At 42.1% G+C, this 25,500-nt stretch overlaps 2 long non-coding RNA genes and 1 pseudogene across 2 annotated transcripts; 1 reads left to right on the top strand and 2 right to left on the bottom strand.

The window, feature by feature from the left end:
• LOC134289477 (ruvB-like helicase 2) overlaps positions 1 to 13,174 on the top strand; it is a 21,582-nt pseudogene extending 8,408 nt beyond the window's left edge.
• Positions 13,175 to 15,033: 1,859 nt separating this feature from the next.
• On the bottom strand, positions 15,034 to 19,885 carry LOC134284293 (uncharacterized). Its single transcript, XR_009995740.1, has 2 exons — positions 19,251 to 19,885; positions 15,034 to 15,385 (listed from the first exon to the last, which is right to left on the bottom strand). It is a non-coding gene; the product is annotated as an uncharacterized LOC134284293 (long non-coding RNA).
• Positions 19,886 to 21,486: 1,601 nt separating this feature from the next.
• Positions 21,487 to 23,086, bottom strand: LOC134291636 (uncharacterized). Its single transcript, XR_009999196.1, has 3 exons — positions 22,691 to 23,086; positions 22,329 to 22,450; positions 21,487 to 21,977 (listed from the first exon to the last, which is right to left on the bottom strand). It is a non-coding gene; the product is annotated as an uncharacterized LOC134291636 (long non-coding RNA).
• Positions 23,087 to 25,500: the final 2,414 nt, after the last annotated feature.

Genomic DNA, 25,500 nt, shown 5'->3' with positions numbered 1-25,500 from the left:
CTGGTACCACAGACGAATTCAAGCATAATTTTTCAAATCGACGTATCTAACTTTTTCACTGATCTGAGTAAATTCATGGTCAATGTTGACGACCATTTCACTAAAATAGTTTTTAATAAAAAGACTTTTCATAAGTTTTTTCGTGCTTTACATCACCAGGGATATAGCACGCACTAGGTAAGAAACAAAACCTACTCATTCCATATCATTTTCACAATGAATTTTGACAAAAATACACATACACCGGGTTGGTTAGAGATACGTCATGCCAGATACGTCGCTTTTGTATGGTGCCAGTTTGGTGTATCTGTTACTTTTGATTTTGGCTAGATACGTCGTTTGGTTTTCTCATATATCAAAACGGTGTATCTATCAGTAAAGTTGTAAACATCGAAATATTTAGATACGTCGTTTCAAAAAATATGCTTAGTTAAACAAATTAAGCAATAAATCATCAATCAGTGATGTGGATTCTTCAATTTGCTTCATGAATCATGCATGCAGCAGTTAACCCGGATTTGTTTACATTCTCGAGTTACGTCGGATTGAAAAATTATGCTTGAATTTATATTGCTGACTGCACCCCAAATTGGACTGACACAATAGTGTGCACACACCTTCAAAGTGTGATTGCAGCGCAAGGACACGTCGGATCGAGTTGAGGTCTTCGGTGCACTTATTCCTTGTAAATGGAGGAATAAGTGCACCGAAGACGTCGAGACGATCCGATGCAAATGTGCACTTTTATCACACTTTTTAGGCGTACCAAAAAAAGTGTGATAGTCCAATTTGAGATGTAGTCTGCAATACAGACGTAAGAGTGCGGTACAAACCACCAAAAAATTTCGGTACCATGTTTTCTTCTTTTTCTTTGGACATGAGTTTTCCGAGGGGACTTGTGATTACCGTTTTGACCTTGTTTTTAAGCATTGGCTTACCCCTTCTCGCCAAGTTTTGACAGTTTCTACCCTTTTTCGCCTGCTTTCGCCTCGCTCGCCTAACAATGTTTTGTTTACTCTGCTTTTGTTTGAAAAACTTGGTGCATGGTCTGAAAAATTCATTTAATGCCGTCTAAGATCTATATTTTTTCGATGCGCTCGAGAAAATGCTGCTGTTGAAGGCAAGGTGGAAAATGGAGGCAGTTCCTCATCCTGGATTTCAGTTCGTGCCCAGCGGAAACCGGGAAATATCTTTACCAAAAGCCGTTCGTTGTCGTTTGAAATGGTAAGTAGCAAAGAGTCACTCTTATTGCTGAGCTGCCGCCAGCAAATCACCCATGGATGACATTACACCAATTCTGGCTGCGCAATAATATTTCCAATCTTTGATCAATCCTATTTTATCTTTTTCGTCCTGTTAATTTCACAGGTGGGCTCGGGTTGGACGATATGCTGGAAGCTCGTGCCGTGTCCCAGGGCATGGACCAGAATGACGCCCGGCGGGCTGCCGGCCTGATGGGGCAGATTGTGCATGAAGGGAAAATAGTCGGGCGGTGTATTTTGTTGACCGGGGAGCCTAATGTGGGAAAGACGGTCATTGCCGTGAGGATAGCAGAGGCCCTTGGCAACGAAACACCCTTCACGAGGATGCCCGGTTTGGAGATCCATTGTGCAAAGGTGTTGCAGTTAGTTCCTATCAAAGAGAAGACGGAAATCATCAAGGGTAAAGTTGTGGAAATACAGATCGATCGTCCGGTTTCCGGCACGGGGCAGAAGAATGACAATCAAGATCACGGATATAGAGACATACTATGATCTCGGAAACAAGATCTTCGAGTGAAGGAGCAGATTCAAGCTGGGAATGTCATTACGATTGATAAGGGTTCCGGGAAGGTCAGCAAACTGGCACGGGCAAAATACTACGATGCCACAGGAGCTCTAACAAGATTCGTCCAGTGCCCGGAGGAAGAGCTGCAGAAACGCTTCACGAAATCGATGTAATCTATAGCAGGACAACGGATTCTTGACGCTGTTTGCAGGAACACCGGTGGGATCAAACAGGAAGTCCGCGATCAGATCATGGAGTGACGCGAAAAGGGTAAAGCGGAAATCAATCCCGGAGTGCTGTTCTTCGGCGAGGCCCATATGTTGGATATCGAATGCTTTTCCTTTCTGAACAGGACCTTGAAAAGCGATATGGCCCCGGTCGTAATCATGGCCACCAATCGAGGCATTACCAAAATCCGTGGAACCAATTATCGCAGCCCGCACGGAATCCCAATCGATCTGCTCGATCGAGTGATCATCATTCGAACGGTTTTCTACTTAGCAAAGGAAATCAAAGAAGTTCTAGACTGCCTCTTTTTGCATAACAGTCTCTTGTGATAGGAAACCCAGCAAATTTGGGACTGTCATGCGAATAGGGGCAGTAAAGATTCGCAGCGACGAAGATGATTATTAAAAGGATTGCCACTGAGATCAGTTTGCGCTTACGCTATTCAATCGAATACGACCGCCAGCTTGGTCAGCAACAGGCGCAAGGCGGAGGAAACCACGGAAGAGAATATTCGGAAGGTGTATTCCTTGTTTTTGGACCAAAAGCGTTCCAAAAAAGATTATGAAAACAACCAGGACGAGTGCTTTTCTACGACGACAGCTTGTTACAGGCGGAACAACAGGTAATGGAAGTAGAGACCTAGGGGTCGTGCACAAATTACGTCACGCATTTAGGGGGAGGGGGTATGGCAAAAGGTGACGATCCATACAAAACAATTTAATGTCCCATACAAAAAGTGTGACATAGGGGGTATTGGGTTATGTCACCAACTCTTAAGAGCAATGCGTTCTGTTGCGTTGTGCACGCTTTAAGCTGCAAATAAGTTTAATGAGATCGATATCCAGTAATAGTTTGAAAACTTACAATTTTGGTCGACTGTTCTACAATTAAGTCTGCCTAATCGTATTCCCCACTGCTCCTGTGTTGTATCTAAAAGTTCAATTTGTTTTTAAGTACAATTCAACCATCACTTGGGACAACTTACAGTATTTATAGAAATGAACTAGATTTAACTAACTGCACTATGCTCGGTATCAACGGAATTCAAATTGTATCAGCTAGGCGCTGTAATAACCAAATTATTTAAATTATCCACATATAAATAGGAAAATGATAATAAATCACCATCAAATCACTAATAGCTAGAAGCAATCCGACCAACAACACTTTGTTTACATGCCCTTTTAATTTGCCTTATCATCTCCGTTGACGTTGATAGCGTTTCCAGAGTCGGACGCAGGTCGGTGGTCGGCAGTGTTGCCACGACGGCGATCCACGTCGCAACATACCCCTGCCCGTAAACCTTGGTGAACGTCTGGAGCTCCGGAATCAGGTTTACTATCCTTCACGACGTCTAGCAATGCCAGTTTCACAGCTGGCCTCCTAATAATCCCCGTCGAGGTTCTTACCATCGCTTGCCGCACTCTGCCGTCTCGTCCAGGGAACACCTGCGCAATCCGTCCCCGAACCCACTGATCCTTCGCTTTCCCTTCGACTATCAAGACCAAATCACCTACTTCGAAGTCCTTGACATCCTTGAACCATTTGCAACGCCTTGTAATTACTGGGAGGTACTCTTTGATCCATCTATTCCAGAATTCATGGTTTATGAATCTTGCTAACTTCCAACTACTTCTCAGTGTCGCACGATCCGTCACTTCTCCCGTAGTTACAAATTTTTCCCCGCTCGAGTTCCCCAGCAAGAAATGGTTCGGTGTCAATGCCTCTTGATCTGCCGAATCCAGTGGGATGTATGTAAGAGGCCTGGCATTAATCATTGACTCTGCTTCGATTATAATGGTTTCTAGCGTTTCGTCACTTGGTTTGCGAGGTCCGTCTAGCACTGATCCGATTGAAACCTTCACTGAGCGGACGAGTCTTTCCCACACTCCGCCCATATGTGGTGCTGCCGGTGGGATGAACTTCCAAGTAGTTTTTGAAGTGGTGAACTTCTCAGCCAACGCCTTATTCGCTTCGACCATGTGAGATTTCAGCTCATTGTTCGCTCCATGAAAGCATGTTGCGTTATCAGTCCAGAATTCTTTTGGCAGGCCGCGGCGAGAAACGAACCGCTGGACAGCCATAATGCATGAATCTGTGCTTAACGAGTGAACCACCTCTAAATGAATAGCCCTAATCGTGAGGCACGTGAATAGGGCTATCCATCGCTTAACATGGCTTCTACCAATCTTTACCAACACCGGACCAAAATAATCCAGACCAGTGAATGTAAACGGACGAATGTAAGCATGGAGCCGCATCTCAGGAAGTGGGGCCATAGCAGGTGGTTTTGGTGTTGCCTTTGCGATACGACAGAAAGTACAGTTTTTGACGATTTTATCCAAAACTCGTCTCAAGGTTGGAATTTCAAAACGTTGACGAATTTCATTGAAAATAGTCTCTCGGTTAGCATGCCGAAAGAGGCGATGGAATCGCTCTACAAGCAAGAGCGTGATTGGATGTTGTTTGGGAAGGATTACGGGAAATTTGGTTTCGATTGGGACATACGGTGCAGCAGCGATGCGTCCACGACTTCGCAGGACTCCTCTTTCGTCAATGAATGGCCATCTGTTATAGATGGCGCTAGATTTGGCAACAACGTTGTGACATATTTCCGGTGATCCTTGGGATTTGCTGAGTACCGAAATTTCATCTGGGAACGCTTCGGATTGGGCCGCTTTCCATAGCGTTTCTTCTGCTCGTTGAAGTTCGTTGCTGGTCAGGATCCCAAGCTCCAGTGTTTCTCCTCTCATTTTGCGACGAATGTTGTCGGAAAAGCGCCACACATACGCTGTTGCACGATGCATTCTGGTCCAACTGCTGAACCTGTTGAAGTCCATGATCGGTGGAAAGTGTGCCAAAGTACTGCGTATAGAACGAATCTCCTCGGTGGTTGGTGTAATTGTCCGTTGTCGAGGCCATGTATCTTCTGGGCCACGAAGGAAACTTGGCCCTTGGAACCAAGGGCTATTCATAGTGAACTGCGGACCGGTATCCCATTTGGTTGCAAGGTCAGCGACATTGAGTTTTGATGGCACCCATCTCCAATCATTCATGTCGGTGGATGTTAATATTTCGCCGATCCGGACGGCTACAAACTTGTTGTACCTTCGGTGATCTTGAGAACGAATCCAGGCAAGAACGGTTCCGGAGTCACTCCAACAGTAGCGCTTGATTATTTGGAAAGTGTGGTGATTCTGAACGGTTTGTAGTAGACGAATCCCAAGAACAGCTGCCTTCAGTTCCAGTCTAGGAATAGAAAGTGTTTTTAGTGGTGCAACTTTGACCTTTGCACTGACCAATGCCACTTGTGGGTTGCTATCGGTCTCCAGGCGAAAATAAACTGCACAAGCATAGGCTTCTTCACTGGCGTCAACAAATAGGTGCAGTTGAAGGCGATCGTAGTTCACAGTAGGAAACTGACGAAAATAGCAACGTGGGACTCGAATATGGTCCAACTGTTCAAAGAGAATTATCCACCTTTCCCATCGTTCGACAAGCTCATCTGGTATCCGTTCATCCCATGCCGTTCCCTTTACCCAGATCTCTTGGAGTAGAATTTTCCCGTGTACGAGAAAAAACGCGATGAATCCCAGGGGGTCGAACAAACTCATCACTACCCGGGCAATTTCACGTTTCGTCGGAATGTGACCTTCGTGAAGTACGTATTGCAGATCTTCTCTAAGTCCGAGCGAATACACAAAAATATCCTCATGCGGCATCCATTTCATTCCGAGCACTGACTCGGTCTTTCCTCCTCGTTCTAAATCCATGTTCTTCTGTAGCAGTTCCGTAGTCTCTCCGATTTCATTCAGCACCTTCGGTTCGTTGGATAGGAAGTGTCGTAGCTTAAAGCCACCTTTGGAATGAACCTGAATAACTTCTTTTACTACCTCTACTGCCTCTTCGATCGTTTGAAAACTATCCAAGTAGTCGTCCACATAGTGCTTGGTAACAATGGCTTCAGAGGCTCTAGGATACTCGTTGGAGAACTGCTGTGCGTTAAGGTTCTTCACATATTGTGCAGAGGCTGGCGAGCAGGTGGAGCCGAACGTAGCCACATCCATAATATACACCTGGGGCTGCTCTGAAGAATGTTCACGGAATAGAAAACGTTGCGACTGACAGTCAGGATGGCGAATCTTGATCTGGTGGAACATCTCCATAAGGCAATCTAGCGTTCATCACCCTTCTCTCTCAAGCAGCAGCAGAAGATAGCAATTTTTTGTTTAATGTTTTCATAGGGAAACGTTTCCCTATGAAAACAAACCTATCCTCCTTGGGAGCCAAAAAGAGAAAGGTGATTAAACGTCAGATAGCCTTATTATGTCTCCCTCCACACACCGCTACGGGATACTGCCGGAATTGGAAAAGTACTTTCAGGAGTGGCGTCAGCAAATCAGGTCCTTTAAGCAGCCTGGAATTGAACGAGACATCACCGACCTTGGCGGCCGCATCCCATATTAAACGGACCTTTTCTGGTTTTCGTGGGTTGGTAACCACGCCGAGAGGAAGATACCACACACGCTCGGCTTCAACGGATGTCAGTTCGGTTAGGCTAGCCCTGTGTGCGTAGCCTTTTCGTTGGTATTCCGAGATCTCCTTCACAACACGTTCCTTCATTTCTGGTTGACCTTTCAGTTTTCGCTCTAACGCCTCCAGTCGACGCACGGCCATGGGATAACTGTCAGGGAAGTGTGGTTCGTTAGTCTTCCATAACAGTCCCGTTTCGAACACCGAGCTGGTTGGCACCCGTCGTGTGGTTTCCTCCAATATAATTCTCGCGCGCTTGTCTTCCTCAGACTCGGGGCGGGCAAACGGGCCAGTTATTCCACATTCTTCTAGTGAAAAGTAATCCCGAAGCTGCTCATTCATTTGTTTGTCCGAATCGGATACTGCACCGACGTGGAAGTTGACAGTTGCTGATTGTAGTGTCTGGCCATGAATACAGCCATAGACGCTCCAACCAAGCCGGCATTTGGCACCAATAGGATCCGACGCTTTTCCTTCTCGTAGTTTCAGCGGTACACATAACCTCAAGTTATCAAGGCCTATCAGCAGCTTAGGCTGCACCAGCTCGTAGTCGTCCATGGGAAGACCGCGCAAATGAGGGAAATGATGTGCAAGCTCTCCATATTTAAGGGTCTGCGAGGGAAGAACTAGACGATTGACTGTCCTCGCTTCCACTAGCTTGTATTGAGTGCTACAATTCTTTCCCGCTATGCCCATCCGCACACGTTGTGAACTAGGCTCAACTCGTTTCACATTATTGGTCCACTGCAGGGTCAATGGTTCCAATTGACCTTGGATCCCCAGCTGGTTAACGATGGATTCTTCCAAAAGGGTGTATGAAGATCCCTCGTCTATGAAGGCGAATACTGTAAGGGACGCATTTTTGCTGAAGAGGACGACCGGCAGAATTCGATATAGCGGCCATTTGAGACCACCAGAAACCAAGTGAGTGGCCGAGACACCGACATCCTCAGGACGTGTGGGGGACGTGTGAAGAAGGGAATGGTGCTTTTGTCGGCACCCTTCGATATTACAGCCGCTCCATGATCGACACGGCCATTTCCCGTGACTGTTGAGGCAGGTTCGACACAATCCTTTCTGCCTGACTAATTCCCAGCGTTCGTCCATACTAGCGCCCTTGAATTGCTGACATTCGGCTACTCTATGGCCAGCACGCCCGCATGCCATACACGGTTTGTTTGTTTTAGAGTAACTTGGGATGCTGGAATGATGTTCTTCTGGGTGCGCATGAACAGCGCTAAAATCCCTCGGCTTTCGTCTATCACTTCTCGACCCGAAGCTCGTTCCTGGTAGATCGAATGACACCTCACTTGCAGCTGTCACAAGGCCAGACATAAAGTCACCAAACGTCTCTAGGGTTGATGGCTGATGCTTGTTTTTGTAAATGGCCCAGTCTAATCTCATTGATCCAGGCAACTTCTCCACAAGCTCTTGCATCAATGCCGGGTTTGACAAATGACTCTGTTGGTTGGCCGCTTTCAGATGATCTACGAAGTTTTGCACGGAGAGTCCAAACTGGATCAGTGTTTCCAATCGGTCGTGCCTTGGAGCCGGAACGTTTTGCATTTTACTCAATAGCGAGCGTATAATGAGCTCCGGTCTGCCGTAGAGAATACGCAGGGTCTGAATAACGTGCGGTACGCTTGCCGGCAGGAGCAATCGGCTTCTCACCGATTCGAGGGCGTGTCCTTTCAGGCTTCGCTGTAAGCGAACAAGATTTTCTGCATCTGAATAGCCACATGTGGTTGATGATTGCTCGAAATTGCTTATAAAGATGGGCCAGTCTTCTGGATCGCCGCTGAAAACGGGTAAGTCCTTTCCGAGGACTTGCCGAGCCGCTATTTGAGATTGCGAGAGAACACGAGTCACCGATGTCGCAGGGGGCGATAACGGAATTGAAGCAGCCTGTTGAGAGTGATCTCCAAGCATTCCAATATTACGAACATCTTGGTGAATCTGTAGCGCGAGTGAGTCCACTGGGTCTTCGGGGCATCGATCGAGGTCTGGCGCTGCCATTTATCTACCTCGGTGTCCGTCTAATCTTCCAGCGTCGTGGCGGGCGGACGAGGCTCGAGAGTTGTGTGTGTCTTGCGGCACTGATGGTGATGAAAAAAGGGCGCGATCCACCGGGTTTTCAGGTATCATATCGAGATTAGTAGCTGACGTTTTTTCATCACGATGTCCGTCCAATCTTCCGGCGCTCTGATCGTCCAACCAGTTTGAAACCTTTTGCTTAGAATTTACGACCGAGCTTCTCTCCGACCCGCTTCTACTGCTCACTTCTGCCAGCTGGCGAATGATCTCTTGGCGTTTCTCGAACGATTCTCGCCTCACTTGTTGCTGCTTGCGCTTCGTTTCAAGCTCTTCCTTCAGTTTTCGTTCACGGAGCTGGTTCGCCTCCTCCACTAGCTGCCGTTTTTCTTCTAGTCTACGTTCTTCCTCTTCGAGCTGTCTCTTCTTGACGTCTTCCTGCTCGCGTAGTTCTTGCTCCGCCAACATCTGCTCTTCAGCGATGAGCTTCAGTTGCTCCGCTAGCATAGCGGCACGCACACTGGATGTCACGCTTTCGGTCGGGTCAGGATTTTTTTTTGATTTCCGGGTTCCCTTCGAACTTGCCTTTGATCCGCCTTTCGTACCTTTCGGGGGACGAGCTTCGTCGGTAGGGACGGTTAAATTACCACCCACAGAGGTTCTTTGCTTCGCACACCGCTGGCACACATACGGAATGTCGGGATCCCGTATAGTTTCATCCACTCCAGCACAGCCGAAGTGCTCCCACAACTTGCATAAGCCGCATTGTACCATCTCCTTCTCAGCGGTATCCTTCCGCTTGCAGGACTGGCAGTTTCGGGGGGAATTTTGATCTGGCATTCTTCCGATACCGCAAAATTCTTAAAGAATATTGGGTTATGTCACCAACTCTTAAGAGCAATGCGTTCTGTTGCGTTGTGCACGCTTTAAGCTGCAAATAAGTTTAATGAGATCGATATCCAGTAATAGTTTGAAAACTTACAATTTTGGTCGACTGTTCTACAATTAAGTCTGCCTAATCGTATTCCCCACTGCTCCTGTGTTGTATCTAAAAGTTCAATTTGTTTTTAAGTACAATTCAACCATCACTTGGGACAACTTACAGTATTTATAGAAATGAACTAGATTTAACTAACTGCACTATGCTCGGTATCAACGGAATTCAAATTGTATCAGATAGGCGCTGTAATAACCAAATTATTTAAATTATCCACATATAAATAGGAAAATGATAATAAATCACCATCAAATCACTAATAGCTAGAAGCAATCCGACCAACAACACTTTGTTTACATGCCCTTTTAATTTGCCTTATCATCTCCGTTGACGTTGATAGCGTTTCCAGAGTCGGACGCAGGTCGGTGGTCGGCAGTGTTGCCACGACGGCGATCCACGTCGCAACAGGGGGAAGGGGGGGGGGGGGGGGGGTTGAATAAGGTCGATTTATGCGTGACATAATTTGTGTATCACCCCCCACTAACTAATCAACCATTGTATAAGGTATTTGCTATCATTCGAAAAGATATGTGTGTTATATATGGATTCCATTCATACAAGTTACATATTCATGCGTGTTGATAGTCGTACAAAGCTAATAACTACTAATATTATTATTTTGTTTTCTGTATCATGCCCTGGCCAAGTTCGCAGGGGTTGACGGTATTAAAGTGAAGCAGTTTCATTTTGATTATTGTAATGAAGTGTTCTTTAGTGAAACATATCACCTTTTTAACACTTAAACCCTTTATAAGGCCGAAAAAACTAGAAGAGTTATCATCGCATACTATTACGCAAATGATTATATACATGAATATTGCGCATTCCCCACCCCACTGGACCCCTTTCGCAGTTAGTATAAGTGCGGGATCGTGAATAAAACTGCGATGTTGCATCGAATCGTTTCGGTGTCTTCTGCGCACTTATTCAGCACCTTGTAATGCATAAGTGCGCAGAAGACACCGACACGATCCGATGCAAAACCGCAGTTTTATTCACGATCCCGCACTTATACTAACTGCGATAGGGGTCCAGTGGGGTGGGAAATGCGCAATACATGTACAAATCAATTTTCGTTTAAAAGAAACTCTCAAAAATTTAGGTGACAATATAGTTGCCACTGCCCGTTAACCCCAAAAACGAGCTTTTGAGGTGGCAATATAGTTGCCACTGCCCGTTTAGGGTTCTTTTCTTCTTTTGACTTCGACAAAAAGCTGGAAAAGAAATTTTAGATTGGATTGGGGCTTAACCCATAATATAAACTGTGTAGTTCAGCTCATGTCAACCCAGAATTTGATTATATCTTAAAATACTTACCAAATCTATAATTTTACAATAAGTTTGAGCTAATTTTCTTCACGTGGTCAAAATTAGCCATTTTTGAGACTACAAATGGCTCCTAAATTGTTGTTAAAGCTTTGTTTAGTATTAAAAAAATACCAGGCGTTGTTAGTAGTCCCAATTTTGCATAAACCAAAAAAAAAAGTTCGAAATAAATTGTTATAAAACAGAAAAAAAAAATACAAACAGTAGGTGGCAATATAGTTGCCACTGCTTTATAAAGGGTTAATGTGCCTGCTGCAGATGGAGTATGGTTGATCATATGTATCAGACATGCTCGATAAACACGGAGGAACCGCCGGGGCTCATTAGAGTCTATTCCCAAGCAATAGTTCCAAGTCGGTTGGATTTGAGAAAGTTTTGATGATCGTTACAAATCCTACAAATCCTAATAAAAGCATTATAGGATTTGTGACAAGTTTTGGAACCTTTTACAGCCAGCTGACTTCAAAATGTTGTTTGGGCTCTATTTCCCACGTTTCTCGATCGATTTTGATTAGTAATTTATTGATGTCATAGTCGCTTTTTTTCGAATTTTTACAATGTTAGTTTGTTATATTTTCTTCAAATAAAGCAATTAAATTCGACTGAAGAATTAAAAGTGGGAAGGAGATTTGCAGCACTTAATTGTGCTGATAGATTCGAAGCTAACGTGCGAACACCCAAACGCATTGTTGGCGTCAATGCTTTCGACGTGACGTTTTGGAGAAAAACTGACTGCTTTTATTAACTGAACAACCTTACTTGTGTATGACTAGGTTGACATTTCTAGGCTACACTTGAGGACTAGGTAGGACCGATAGGACAATTGAACGAATTAGAATATTTTTCATAGAATTTGTAGGGAGATGAATACATAATAGTTAACAAGCAATCTCTATTATTTTAAAAATTTATTGCAATCAACTGATCAACTTGGCGTATTTTTGTTTATCTCTTAGATGGTAGGTATTATGACACCAGCAGAAAAATATCAGAAGTTCAGTTCAGTGTTTCTGTGGATTTTGGACCGATGATAATTTAAGGACACAAGAGATGAACACAGACAAGTAGAAAACGATTAGAGAAATCAGGAAAACAATTTGACCCAGGATCGACTATTTATATTTTAACATACTACAACTGACTTAACGAGGAGAGATACATATTGAACGGAACCATACCACAAAATCAAACAAGAAGACAAACACAAACCGTGTGACCATAACACTACATAGGCAAATCCTTACTGACTGACCAATTGAAAACTTTCCAATCTTCTACCGTAACCGATTGTAGTACACCGTGTTCAATAAGTTCTCATACAAAAGGGGCCATGTACACGCTTTTAGGGGGGGAGGGGGTGGTCGGTTGCAAAACGTGACAATCCATACAAAAAATTATGAGGTTTTTCATACAAAAAGTGTGACATATGGGAAAGGGGGGCTAGTGCAGAAAAAGCCAGGTCCATACTGAATCTAAACAAAAGAGATCTCGGGTTAATTACTGGTCTGATGACTGGCCACTGCCCGAGTAAATATCATCTAAGTAAGATTGGAAAAATCCAATCCTCCGAGTGTCGTTTCTGTCAAACGGAAAACGAAACTGCCGAGCATTTACTCTGCAACTGCGGAGTGCTGTACCATCACAGATTGGCGATATTTGGTAAAGGGTTTCTAGAGCCCTTGGAAATTTGGAGAAGTAAAGAGGAGAGGATGTTATGAGGGTTCATCCTAAGGCCCCCCCATCTTGCCCCACACCACCCTAATTTTAAACATTGCAGTGAATGCAAGCATAAACAAGTATTTTTTGAAATTTCATTTCAGTTATTCCTGACAACCATGGATGATATTCATCAATCGCTCCAGGATCAAATCAACTGCCAGTCCAACGATATTTCTTGGAGGAACTAATCCGTCGTCAAACAGAAATCTCACTATCGTTACATCCAGAGTACCGCGACCTACGCTATAACTTCAAGTATTATTACTATAATCATACGTGTGATAATTGTTTTAGAATATTCAATAAATAAAATGGGGCGCTGGGGTCGGAAGTGATTTTGCTGTAACATATCCGACAAAAGCCAAGCAAAATAACGACTTAAACTAAGTCTAAAAGCAGAGGTTTGTTTTTTTTTTTTTAATTTCTTTGTATTTGTGAATTTTAACTTATTGCTAATTCTTCACACAGCAGAGGTTTGATCTAATAGGGTTTTACACGTCCTCCCGAATTGCATGGTCATGTAAGTAATTTACTATTATAACAATTCACTTCTGGAGTTTACTGGGACCAGATACACCCACTAGATTTGTACAATCTAATAAGGTTCACCAGTTCCTCCCGAATTGCATGGTGATGCAAGAAAATTTCGAAACAGTTCACTTTTGGAGCTGTTCCAGATGTCCGAGAAGTTTTGATCTGATAAGGTTCACCAGGTCCTCCCGAATCGCATGGTGATGCAAGAAACTTACTTTTGGAACAGTTCACTTTTGCAGCTGTTTCATATGTCCCAGAAGTTTTGATCTAATAAGGTTCACCAGGTCCTCCCGAATTGCATGGTGATGCAAGAAAATTTCGAAAAAGTTCACTTTTGGAGCTGTTCCAGATGTCCGAGAAGTTTTGATCTGATAAGGTTCACCAGGTCCTCACGAATTGCATCACTGCTGTTCCATATGTCCCAGAAGTTTTGATCTAATAAAGTTCACCAGATCCTCCCGAATTGCATGGTGATGCAAGAAACTTACTTTTGGAACAGTTCACTTTTGCAGCTGTTCCATATGTCCCAGAAGTTTTGATCTAGTTCACCAGGTTCTCCCGAATTGCATGGTGATGCAAGAAACTTTCGAAACAGTTCACTTTTGGAGCTGTTCCAGATGTCCGAGAAGTTTTGATCTGATAAGGTTCACCAGGTCCTCCCGAATTGCATGGTGATGCAAGAAACTTACTTTTGGAACAGTACTTCTGCAGCTGTTCCATATGTCCCAGAAGTTTTGATCTAATAAGGTTCACCAGGTCCTCCCGAATTGCATGGTGATGCAAGAAACTTACTTTTGGAACAGTTCATTTTTGCAGCTGTTCCATATGTCCCAGAATAAGGTTCACCAGGTTCTCCCGAATTGCATGGTGATGCAAGAAACTTTCGAAACAGTTCACTTTTGCAGCTGTTCCAGATGTGTAAGAAGTTTTGATCTAATAAGGTTCACCAGGTCCTCCCGAATTGCATGGTGATGCAAGAAAATTTCGAAACTTTTCACTTTTGGAGCTGTTCCAGATGTGTAAGAAGTTTTGATCTAATAAGGTTCACCAGGTCCTCCCGAAATGCATGGTGATGCAAGAAACTTACTTTTGGAACAGTTCACTTTTGCAGCTGTTCCATATGTCCCAGAAGTTTTGATCTAATAAGGTTCACCAGGTCCTCCCGAATTGCATGGTGATGCAAGAAAATTTCGAAAAAGTTCACTTTTGGAGCTGTTCCAGATGTCCAAGAAGTTTTGATCTAATTAGGTTCACCAGGTCCTCCGAATTGCATGGTGATGCAAGAAAATTTCGAAACTTTTCACTTTTGGAGCTGTTCCAGATGTGTAAGAAGTTTTGATCTAATAAGGTTCACCAGGTCCTCCCGAATTGCATGGTGATGCAAGAAAATTTCGAAACTTTTCACTTTTGGAGCTGTTCCAGATGTCCAAGAAGTTTTGATCTAATTAGGTTCACCAGGTCCTCCGAATTGCATGGTGATGCAAGAAAATTTCGAAACTTTTCACTTTTGGAGCTGTTCCAGATGTGTAAGAAGTTTTGATCTAATAAGGTTCACCAGGTCCTCCCGAATTGCATGGTGATGCAAGAAACTTACTTTTGGAACAGTTCACTTTTGCAGCTGTTCCATATGTCCCAGAAGTTTTGATCTAATAAGGTTCACCAGGTCCTCCCAAATTGCATGGTGATGCAAGAAAATTTCGAAACTTTTCACTTTTGGAGCTGTTCCAGATGTCCAAGAAGTTTTGATCTAATTAGGTTCACCAGGTCCTCCGAATTGCATGGTGATGCAAGAAAATTTCGAAACTTTTCACTTTTGGAGCTGTTCCAGATGTGTAAGAAGTTTTGATCTAATAAGGTTTGTGAGAATCTTTCTCTGTAATGATTATTCAACAACTGTATTCATTATTTGTATACACTTTATTACCGATACTTCAATATAACATACAATGATTCACACTCTAGACAACAATAACAACATCTCCACATATGACAGATACTCAATGTAAACATACACGCTAAACGTAATAGAGTAATACAATAATTTATTATGTGCATACCACAAGGTACCACATCTCGTTTTTTCTCCAGATCCGCAGCAAGGTCACTCCACGTTGTTTCGCTTATAGTCTCCTCAGTTTATAAACGTCTCGCTTCAGTCTCACATCAAAATTAGAAGTACAGTCATCCATTTGGTCATCCATCTCTGCTCGGCATTTTGGTAAATTACTTGGCCGTTACTTGTGGTTGTACCTAAAAAGAAATATTATTTTGACCCAAATATTTTCCCAAATCCCAAAATATTTTTAATACTGAGTGTCAAGCTAAATATTAACTTTGCTGATGAATTATTTAAATTGCTTTCCTCTTCTCAAATGTTTTCAATGACAGCTAGCATGCAAACATTGTATACTGCCCACTGATTTTTTTTGACATGTCCTTTCATAGAAGAATCTCATACAAAAGGTATGTATATTCAGATTATGATTCAGACATTTTTTTTTAACTAATATGTCGGAACACTGCACGAATGTTACAGTGGAAAAATTATCAATATCCATTAACTCGTTTTCGATCCAAAGTGTCCAAGTGTCATACAAACACTATTTTATTTTATGTTTTTTTGGCGAACTTTGCTGGAACTCGTTTCTTGTTCAGAATATATTCAGAAGTTTGGCTTAACAGATTTTGTTTTCTAAATATCGAAGGGATTGATACTTCTTTTAAATCAAATCACGATTTTGAAAAACGTCACTTGTCCAAAGCAATATTTGTAATACTAGTTTTAGCTAAATAGTAATTTGAAAACTTGAAAACATCCATTTTTTTAATTAAATTTTATATATATTGTTCACAAAACTCGCACCCGCACTAGCTGTTTGAAAGTATAGTAGAATATTAATATTCATTCTTTTTTTTCATGTTGTAATCCTATAATTATCTCAAATTCTTAATACATACATCATTGTCGCAGTACCAAATCGAAGTCACGCATTTAAGCACATGCAAAGTTGCAGTTGTGACGTAAATTTGAACCGGTTGCTGGTATTGCGCATCATTAAGCTACTTAAGAGCTGAAATTAGCACTAATCTAAATCGAGTTGCTATGTTTATAAGTAGGTTAAACATCAATTTTCACCCCGCCAGTCACTTCGGCTTCCAACCGTAAACGTAATGATAGTAGCCAATTATTATATACAAAGCAATTTTCTCCAGATAACAAAATAAATCGATCATCTTATTGGAGCACTTTTCGACGGTTCACCTATATAGGTGTCCACGGTTTTAGGAACCATGTTTCCGATAATTTCGGAATTCTTATGATTTACCATTTACCTTTCAAACTGAATGAGTTTATTTTTACGGTTTGGTCGTTCAATAGGTTTACATTCTACGATGCATATTTTCCCTCATTAACTGGTGATTCGTGCTGAATCAAACCTATTTTAACATTACAAAACCAAAAATTTGTTCCTTTGATGTCGCTCTTTTGGGTTCTGAACTGTAGGACTTATTTTAATGGTGTACCTCCAAAATATTGCAAAAGCACCTCAACATGTTATGTTCTCACTCTAGATACCTAATGAAGCTATTTCAACAAGCCTTTTCCAAATTATTCGCATTCAATGTACCGTCAAAATTTAGAACTTTTTATCTTTAAGTAACTTTGATTTTCTACATATGCCTATCATACTGATAATATTCTCAGTTCGTTGGATCGGACTAGAATATTCTGCATTATTGCAAAGCTCAATCATCTGTCTATCATATCACTTATTTCACATTTTTTCGATGAAATACATCCTCATATTTTTTTTTTTGTTAACGACTACAAGTCTGACGTAGTGCACACTGACCATGATTGTCTGTGTCATGATGGCCCTTACGCTTGCCTCTACGATTCATTTCTTTGTACTGAAACAATTTAAAGCACGTTTTTATTCAAATTTTCAATGAACTCATAACACAAATATCACTTATACATGTACACGCATTTTTATTGGTAAAAATCCATGAATTTGATATATAAATTTTATTTATACACACATATTCGTTTTCCACGCTGGATCACACATAAAATCGATGGACCTTATATAAACTATGTGTATCTACACATGAATAGGGTTATCTATGACAAATTGCAAAAATCTATGTGAGCGACACATGCATACAATATTTGCAGTTTTTTCAGTGTATGAAATCTAAAAATTCAAACAAGGTAACATGTTAGTAATGGTACCTGTTTGCATTAATAAGCTCGACTGAAAAACAAACCTCATAATCCAGCTTTCATTAGATATATCTATTCCTGTAGTTACAGAAATGATTATCTTTTTTTATTCCAATATCTTGTGCTTTTGATATACTGTACGTTATTCTCCTCAATAATAGTTTCAATACTTCTTTAACTGATCAAAATTTGTCTCTTCCTATAAGGAAATTATTGCGCAGAATTTGTTGTTGAGCGTAATGCTGTACCTTGTTCTCTAACTTGTGCCACAGTTCTTGGCAAGATGGCCACTCATTAGCAAAAATGGCACTATATCCAGTGTTAGGCAATCATAAGTCAAAATGCCCCTCCTGACAACACATTCAATAGGTTATAAAGCGCTTTTTACTCGAATTCCTGAGACTTCTAGTTAAGCCGAAAAGTTTCATTTTTTATTGTTCGATTTTTTTAAATATCCAATTCAACTAGCCATTTGACTAGCATGATACTTAACAGGTTAGTGGTTAGCAACTGCTCTGAATATGTCGTCTAGCTTCAACGAATGCTTTAACTGTCAGTCAAAAATTCATATCTTGCAAACTACCAAGACAGTTTAATTATTCTCACACATTGATGTTAATTTTCTTGAAGTTACATTTTTAGTCTTGTAACAGGACAAAGCATTAGTTAAATCATGTCTTCATATTAATTTGGTTTCAAGAGCCAACCCTTTTTACGTCACGTAGACTTATTATACTTTGCTGAGCAATGATAACTTCAATATATATCACCTGAGGTGGGTCCACAACAATCTCAGTATCAGCTCAGTTATAATCGCATTTGGAACATATTCAAATACTATTCGTTCCTGTTTTTCTAGTCACGCTCAGCCTAAAGTTTAGTTTTGTCTTTCCATTTGTCAGCTGCCACTTAATTGGTGTGAAATTTCATTTTGAATGGTTCAATTTAACTAAAAAGCCCAGATTGGAGTTCAAGAGAAATCGCTCAAGAAACTTCTAGAACGATTCCTGGCAGAAACTTTCTACGGTGACTGCCATTTGAACTGTCATTTTTTCGCAACTGCGTACTGCGATCGAAGAAAAAACGGTTTCTTGAGTGATTCAGCCAAGCAATTTCCCATGCCTCAAGATAGGCCGAGAAATTCCTTCTGATCTGCAACAGCCCTTAAATCTGCGTTGGCTGGTAATCTGTTTCTTACGAAATTTACGACACTGTTGCGTTTTTAGTACTATAATTTTTAATAACACAATTCGCCTTAAACGGCTCTACAAAGAATCGACTATATCTGCCTTGCAGGTCTTACCGCCTTCAACGGCATTTCCACCTTCAACGGCTTTTTCCGCCTTCAACAGCTTTTCACTCTCCGACGGATCTTTCCGTTATCGACAGTTTTTCGCCTTAGTCGGCTCTTCTGCCTATAACATTTTTCCTGCTTTCCGCCTTCAACGGCTTTTCTATCTGTAATCATTTCCGCCTTTTACGGCTATTTCAAGAATGTCGCCTTCATTAGCTTGTATCGCCTTCATTGGCTTTCATCGCCTTCACTGGCTTTTAACAGCAACGGCAAAATTTGATTTCAAAATATTGTTTCACCTCTACGCCTTCCTCGGCCATCCGGTTAACAAATCAATACTTCATTCATCATTCAGCATTTAAGTCTAGATTTAGGACAACAACCCTATTCAAGGAGTACCAATATCACAATCAACAAAACTTAGGTTTTCTTCACAGTTCTTTATTTCTTTATCTGACAATAGTGATTGTCATCGATTTGAACTAAACAATACCGATCACCATCAAAATCTCTCACAGGTTTATCATTGTCATTAGTCGAAGGTACAAATAGATCGTTTTATTCATATTGAACAGTTAGTACACAATATTTACCTTTTTGATTCCAATGTTGAAATTCAATCACAAGTCATCACCTGGAGGTCATCACCACTCTGCATGCACCACACACACACACCACTCATCTCTTTCTTTTTCCAAAGACAACACTTCCCGAACCGAAATTAAACTAATTTCACATGCACTGTTCACCGTTCTCGTCGCCAATGTGAGAATCTTTCTCTGTAATGATTATTCAACAACTGTATTCATTATTTGTATACACTTTATTACCGATACTTCAATATAACATACAATGATTCACACTCTAGACAACAGGATACTGCAAGATGACGTCACGAAGCCGTGCACTGACAGTTCAGCGAGCTTGTTTACATGGACTTAGTCTCTGGCGGAGATCCGGCAAAACTGTTTTTTGATTCAATTTCAGTAAAAGGGTAATTAGACGATTGGTTTTGTATTAGTAGAGTTGAATATAATCGATATTTCCATATCATAATGGTTTCGGGACGGAAAACGTAAGTTTAATTTTCGCCGCTCGTTTAAAATTCTAACACCTTGTAAACAAGCTCGCTGAACTGTCAGACAAAGTGAGGTTAGATCAGGTGCTTGCAGTACCCTACAATAACAACATCTCCACATATGACAGATACTCAATGTAAACATACACGCTAAACGTAATAGAGTAATACAATAATTTATTATGTGCATACCACAAGGTACCACAAGGTTCACCAGGTCCTCCCGAAATGCATGGTGATGCAAGAAACTTACTTTTGGAACAGTTCACTTTTGCAGCTGTTCCATATGTCCCAGAAGTTTTGATCTAATAAGGTTCACCAGGTCCTCCCGAATTGCATGGTGATGCAAGAAAATTTCGAAAAAGTTCACTTTTGGAGCTGTTCCAGATGTCCGAGAAGTTTTGATCTGATAAGGTTCACCAGGTCCTCACGAATTGCATCACTGCTGTTTCATATGTCCCAGAAGTTTTGATCTAATAAAGTTCACCAGGTCCTCCCAAATTGCATGGTGATGCAAGAAAATTTCGAAACTTTTCACTTTTGGAGCTGTTCCAGATGTCCAAGAAGTTTTGATCTAATTAGGTTCACCAGGTCCTCCGAATTGCATGGTGATGCAAGAAAATTTCGAAACTTTTCACTTTTGGAGCTGTTCCAGATGTGTAAGAAGTTTTGATCTAATAAGGTTCACCAGGTCCTCCCGAATTGCATGGTGATGCAAGAAACTTACTTTTGGAACAGTTCACTTTTGCAGCTGTTCCATATGTCCCAGAAGTTTTGATCTAATAAGGTTCACCAGGTCCTCCCGAATTGCATGGTGATGCAAGAAAATTTCGAAAAAGTTCACTTTTGGAGCTGTTCCAGATGTCCGAGAAGTTTTGATCTGATAAGGTTCACCAGGTCCTCACGAATTGCATCACTGCTGTTTCATATGTCCCAGAAGTTTTGATCTAATAAAGTTCACCAGATCCTCCCGAATTGCATGGTGATGCAAGAAACTTACTTTTGGAACAGTTCACTTTTGCAGCTGTTCCATATGTCCCAGAAGTTTTGATCTAATAAGCTGCCTATGATCGCATAATTGTCCCATATGAATAGGAAACCCAGCAAAGATGGGACTGATATGCGATCATGGGCAGTAAGGTTCACCAGGTTCTCCCGAATTGCATGGTGATGCAAGAAACTTTCGAAACAGTTCACTTTTGCAGCTGTTCCATATGTCCCAGAAGTTTTGATCTAATAAGGCTCACCAGGTCCTCCCGAATTGCATGGTGATGCAAGAAAATTTCGAAAAAGTTCACTTTTGGAGCTGTTCCAGATGTCCGAGAAGTTTTGATCTAATAAGGTTCACCAGGTCCTCCCGAATTGCATGGTGATGCAAGAAACTTACTTTTGGAACAGTTCACTTTTGCAGCTGTTCCATATGTCCCAGAAGTTTTGATCTAATAAGGTTCACCAGGTCCTCCCGAATTGCATGGTGATGCAAGAAAATTTCGAAAAAGTTCACTTTTGGAGCTGTTCCAGATGTCCGAGAAGTTTTGATCTGATAAGGTTCACTAGGTCCTCACGAATTGCATCACTGCTGTTCCATATGTCCCAGAAGTTTTGATCTAATAAGGTTCACCAGGTCCTCCCGAATTAAACAATTCACTTCTGGAGTTGTTCCAGATGTATTTACCAGTCGATCTAAGGGAGGACTAGGGGCAGTAAACTCGTTCAAAATCAATTTTTCGGTAGAAAATCTTCACAATAATAAGTTCACGCAATAAGGTATCTGATTCAGATGAAAGAAGTGGAAGAAAACGGTCGTTTCGTTGAGTGCCGGAAATGGGGTCAAAAACCATATATGGACAACCCCTGCGTAGATTATACTTATTCATTGGGTACAGTAGCTTTTATTTTAAGTCAAGTAGACCAAACAACATTTATCGAACAGTATCTTAAAACATACTGAAATTCAAATTGAACTGCGTATTTACTTCCGAAACTAAAGGTATACTTTACGCCTAGTGCCACTTCACGTTACTTCTTATCGACGCATTTTTCAATGAACACATCGAAATCTTGCCGGTAGACCGAGTTCAGTTCTTTGGGAGCGTTGAACCGCTGCGTCGACGAGTAGCCACAGGATCCGGCTGCCGAAAGCCTTCCAAAAATCCAGCTGCTTCTCGGCTCCCTTCAGATCGGTCTGCACACTCCGCATGAAGAGCGTTCCTTGTGGAATGTATAACTGCTTAGTTTCCACCTAATTGGCTTTTTAAACGATGTTGAGATAATACCATATTCTGAATCTGCACGCCAAACTGAGCCGAAATCCAAATTTTCATGAATTTTGGAGCCCGGGAACCTATTTAAAAATCAATTTGAAGTTTGTATGGGAGCGATTTGTCGAATCACCCCTCGTCGGGTTTTGTACTGGGCGGAGCTGTCAAGCAGTTGCGCAGCTGTCAAACGGTGATTTGAATAAATCTTTTTGTAATTGATTTTAGGTATCAAAACAAAGTTCTAAAAATCTGAAAAAAATCATAGAGGCTTAGAAAAAGGTGTTCTTTCGTTTAAAAATATAAAATCATTGAATTTTTCTAAATTTAAAAACCCAATTGAAACGCTTGAAGTCGTTTTCGAGCACTGGCGCCGTCAATCGAGAAAGAACTTCCAGATCACCCAGGAGCATTGCATCGATGATGTGAAACGCGTGGACGATTTTCTGCTTTTCACCTAGATGTGGAAACAGAGCAATTGGGAAAATAATGTATAATTCGTTTAGACAGATAATCGACTAAATACACCTTTCATTCTTGTATACGGTCGAATCCACTTTCGAACGTACATCATTGGAATTCGCGTTTACGTCAGCAAAATCAAATAGGTTACGGAAACGAATCAAATGCGTTCGAAAGTTGATACGTCCATAAACAAGAATGATGGTGATGAGGTATTTGAACTTGCCCTGCTTACCTTAGCGGAACTCCTGGAAGTCCTTAATTTGCGCTTCGAATTTCGCGAATTCATCCTTCGGCGAGACGCGTTTTGCGGTCCGCCACAGCGTTTCCTGTACCAATTGTAATTGTAATTGTAATTGTATTTTTATTGTTGGTCAATCCGGTTTTCAATTGACCAACGGAGTGTCCTCGATCGTTGTCGATCAAGCCTTTAAATCCCTAGATCTGTCGGCGGGCCAAATCCGGGAATCTATCACGACCGAGTCGATTTTTGGTGTTGCTGGGTCAGCAAAAAGCAACTCTCAATATTTACAAATAAACTTGTTGACAAATAGCTTGACAGTTCTCTCAGTTCGCCCGCTCAAGGGGCTCACCAAAGCGCTCTAATTACACAGTACAAGAGGGGCTCTCCAAAGGGTGAAAATGAAAGTGGTACCGAAAAAAACGATTACTGCTCCGTCTGTATCTTCGTTTGTGCTGGTACACTGTATGGTGCAGGAATGGTTTTCACCAAACACCCTATGGTTAGTTTTTATCCGGGCGTCTTGCCCGTGGCTGAATCGATTCTTGCTATCCATCATAGATGCCACCATCGGAATGGACCATCTCGGAGTAATGTCCACCGTATCCACCACTGCCGGAACTTCCCGATTGTCTCAACGTGTCCTCGAAAGTGCCTAGAATGAATTGCATTCTAACCTGCTCTCGTCCGGTAACAATTATTTATTTCAGCACTTACCTTTGCATTCGTGGGCCGGTTTTCTTTGAAGAACCATCGAGGGATCACTTTTTAAAAAAAATCAAACAGCGGAAAATATTATTTTGGCGCGCAAGCTGCTGGAAGTTCCTGGGCTGATTGTGTTGGGCAGAGGCAGGTTTCGGATCGATCGGAAAACACACAGTTTATTACGGAATACACGGGTATTTATTGAAAAAACGATTTGGAAAAAACAATCTTGCTCAACGGCACGCGGTTACATTTTTCAGAATGATCGAGAGCGAATTCAAAAATATAAACAAGTCAGAAAGGTACACACTAAAACAAAACGTCATCAAATTTGTATTATATTTACTCATACGATCTGTGTTGCCATCCGCCAACACTCCTCCTCAACACGTGGATCGTAACTTCAGATCATGACATCAAGGCCACACAGCTTCCTCAGCACACCTAGCCGGATCCTTGCGAGTGGTTTTGTTAGAAGATCAGCTCTCATTAGTTCACTCGGGCAGTATTGGAACTCCATTACTCCAGATTGCTTCAGGTCCTTAGTGAAGTAATACTTGGTATCGATATGTTTTGTGCGGTTGCTGAACTTGTCACAGTCGAGCATTCGTAGACAGCTTTGATTATCGTCGTTCATCCGAACTGTGGTCACAGTCTCACCTAAATCAGTCAGCAATCGTTTAAGCCATAGGGCTTCCTGTGAGGCTTCCGCTAAAGCCACAAATTCGGCTTCTGCTGTCGAAAGTGACACACAAGCTTGTTTGCGACACGCCCACGAAATCGTGCCACCGTTATACTGGAATACGAAGCCACTATTCGATTTGCGGCCATCTCGACACTCCGCCCAGTCGGCATCTGCATAACCGACCAGTCCTGATCCGTCGGTAGTGTAACTTAGGCGAAGTTGCAGATTTGCGGTTCCCTTTAAATAGCGTATGACTCTCTTAACCTCGTTCCAGTCACGTTGAGTAGGTTTACTGGTTTTCCTGCTAAGGATAGACACGGAAGCAGCGATATCCGGGCGTGAGTTCACAGCAATAAACAGTAACTTCCCTATCAGACGTTGATATTCGTGATTGTCAGGTAGAACGTTTGGATCTTGATCTTGCTTTTCATATCCTGTATCAAGTGGAATCGCTGTCACTTTAGCATCCTCCAAACCGGCAGATTTGACGACATCGGCGATATATCGCTGCTGGCTGATATAGTAGTCTCCTCCTTCATCCTGTCCTACTTCAACACCAAGGTACTGCCGAACGTGTCCTAGGCAGCTGATAGCGAAGTTTTTCTTCAAACTCTGCTCCAGAGAATCCACGATGGCCTTGTCATCACTTGAAACGATCAAATCGTCTACGTACACAAGTACGAAACACAATTTATCCCCGACTTGCTTACGATAAAGACAGGGATCCGAATCACATCTCTCAAATCCTTCGCCCACTAGAACTTCATGAAGCCGATTATTCCAGGACCGCGCCGCTTGCTTCAATCCATACAAACTCTTCTTCAGCCGGCAAACCTTGCCTTCCGCACCTTTTACAACAAATCCCGGTGGCTGACGGATGAAGATCTCCTCCTCAAGGTTGCCGTGAAGGAAAGCTGACTTGACATCATATTGTTGTACTATCATTCCTCTTTTCGCTGAGACGGACAGAAGGGCTCGAAATGTTGTCAATCGTACCACCGGTGCAAAGATTTCGTCGTACTCGCTTCCATACCGCTGGTTGAACCCTTGGGCAACGAGCCGAGCCTTGAAACGTCTAATGTTGCCGTCCGAATCCCGCTTCAGCTTATATACCCATTTGCTTCCTAGTGCTCGCCTCCCTGGTGGCAGATCAACAATATCCCAGGCATCATTAGATTTAATTGACTCCAGCTCTTCAAGCATGGCATTCCGCCATTGGTCCTTGTGAATACTACTTTGCGACTCGTCGTAGTTTCGTGGCTCAGTCTCCTCCTCTGCTACACACGCGTACCTCTGCGGAAGAACACCTCTCGTTGCTCGCTCTGATCGCCGAACTGACAGTTGTAACGGGTCTTCCACCGGCTGGTTCAGCGGGTCCTGAAAAGGTTCGTCGTCATTAGGATTGCTATCCAAG

This window comes from Aedes albopictus, chromosome 3, assembly GCF_035046485.1.
Source record: "Aedes albopictus strain Foshan chromosome 3, AalbF5, whole genome shotgun sequence".
NCBI classification, from domain to species: domain Eukaryota; kingdom Metazoa; phylum Arthropoda; class Insecta; order Diptera; family Culicidae; genus Aedes; species Aedes albopictus.
The sequence above is the reverse complement of the archived record's forward strand: the minus strand, read 5'-3'. Positions and strand labels throughout refer to the sequence as shown.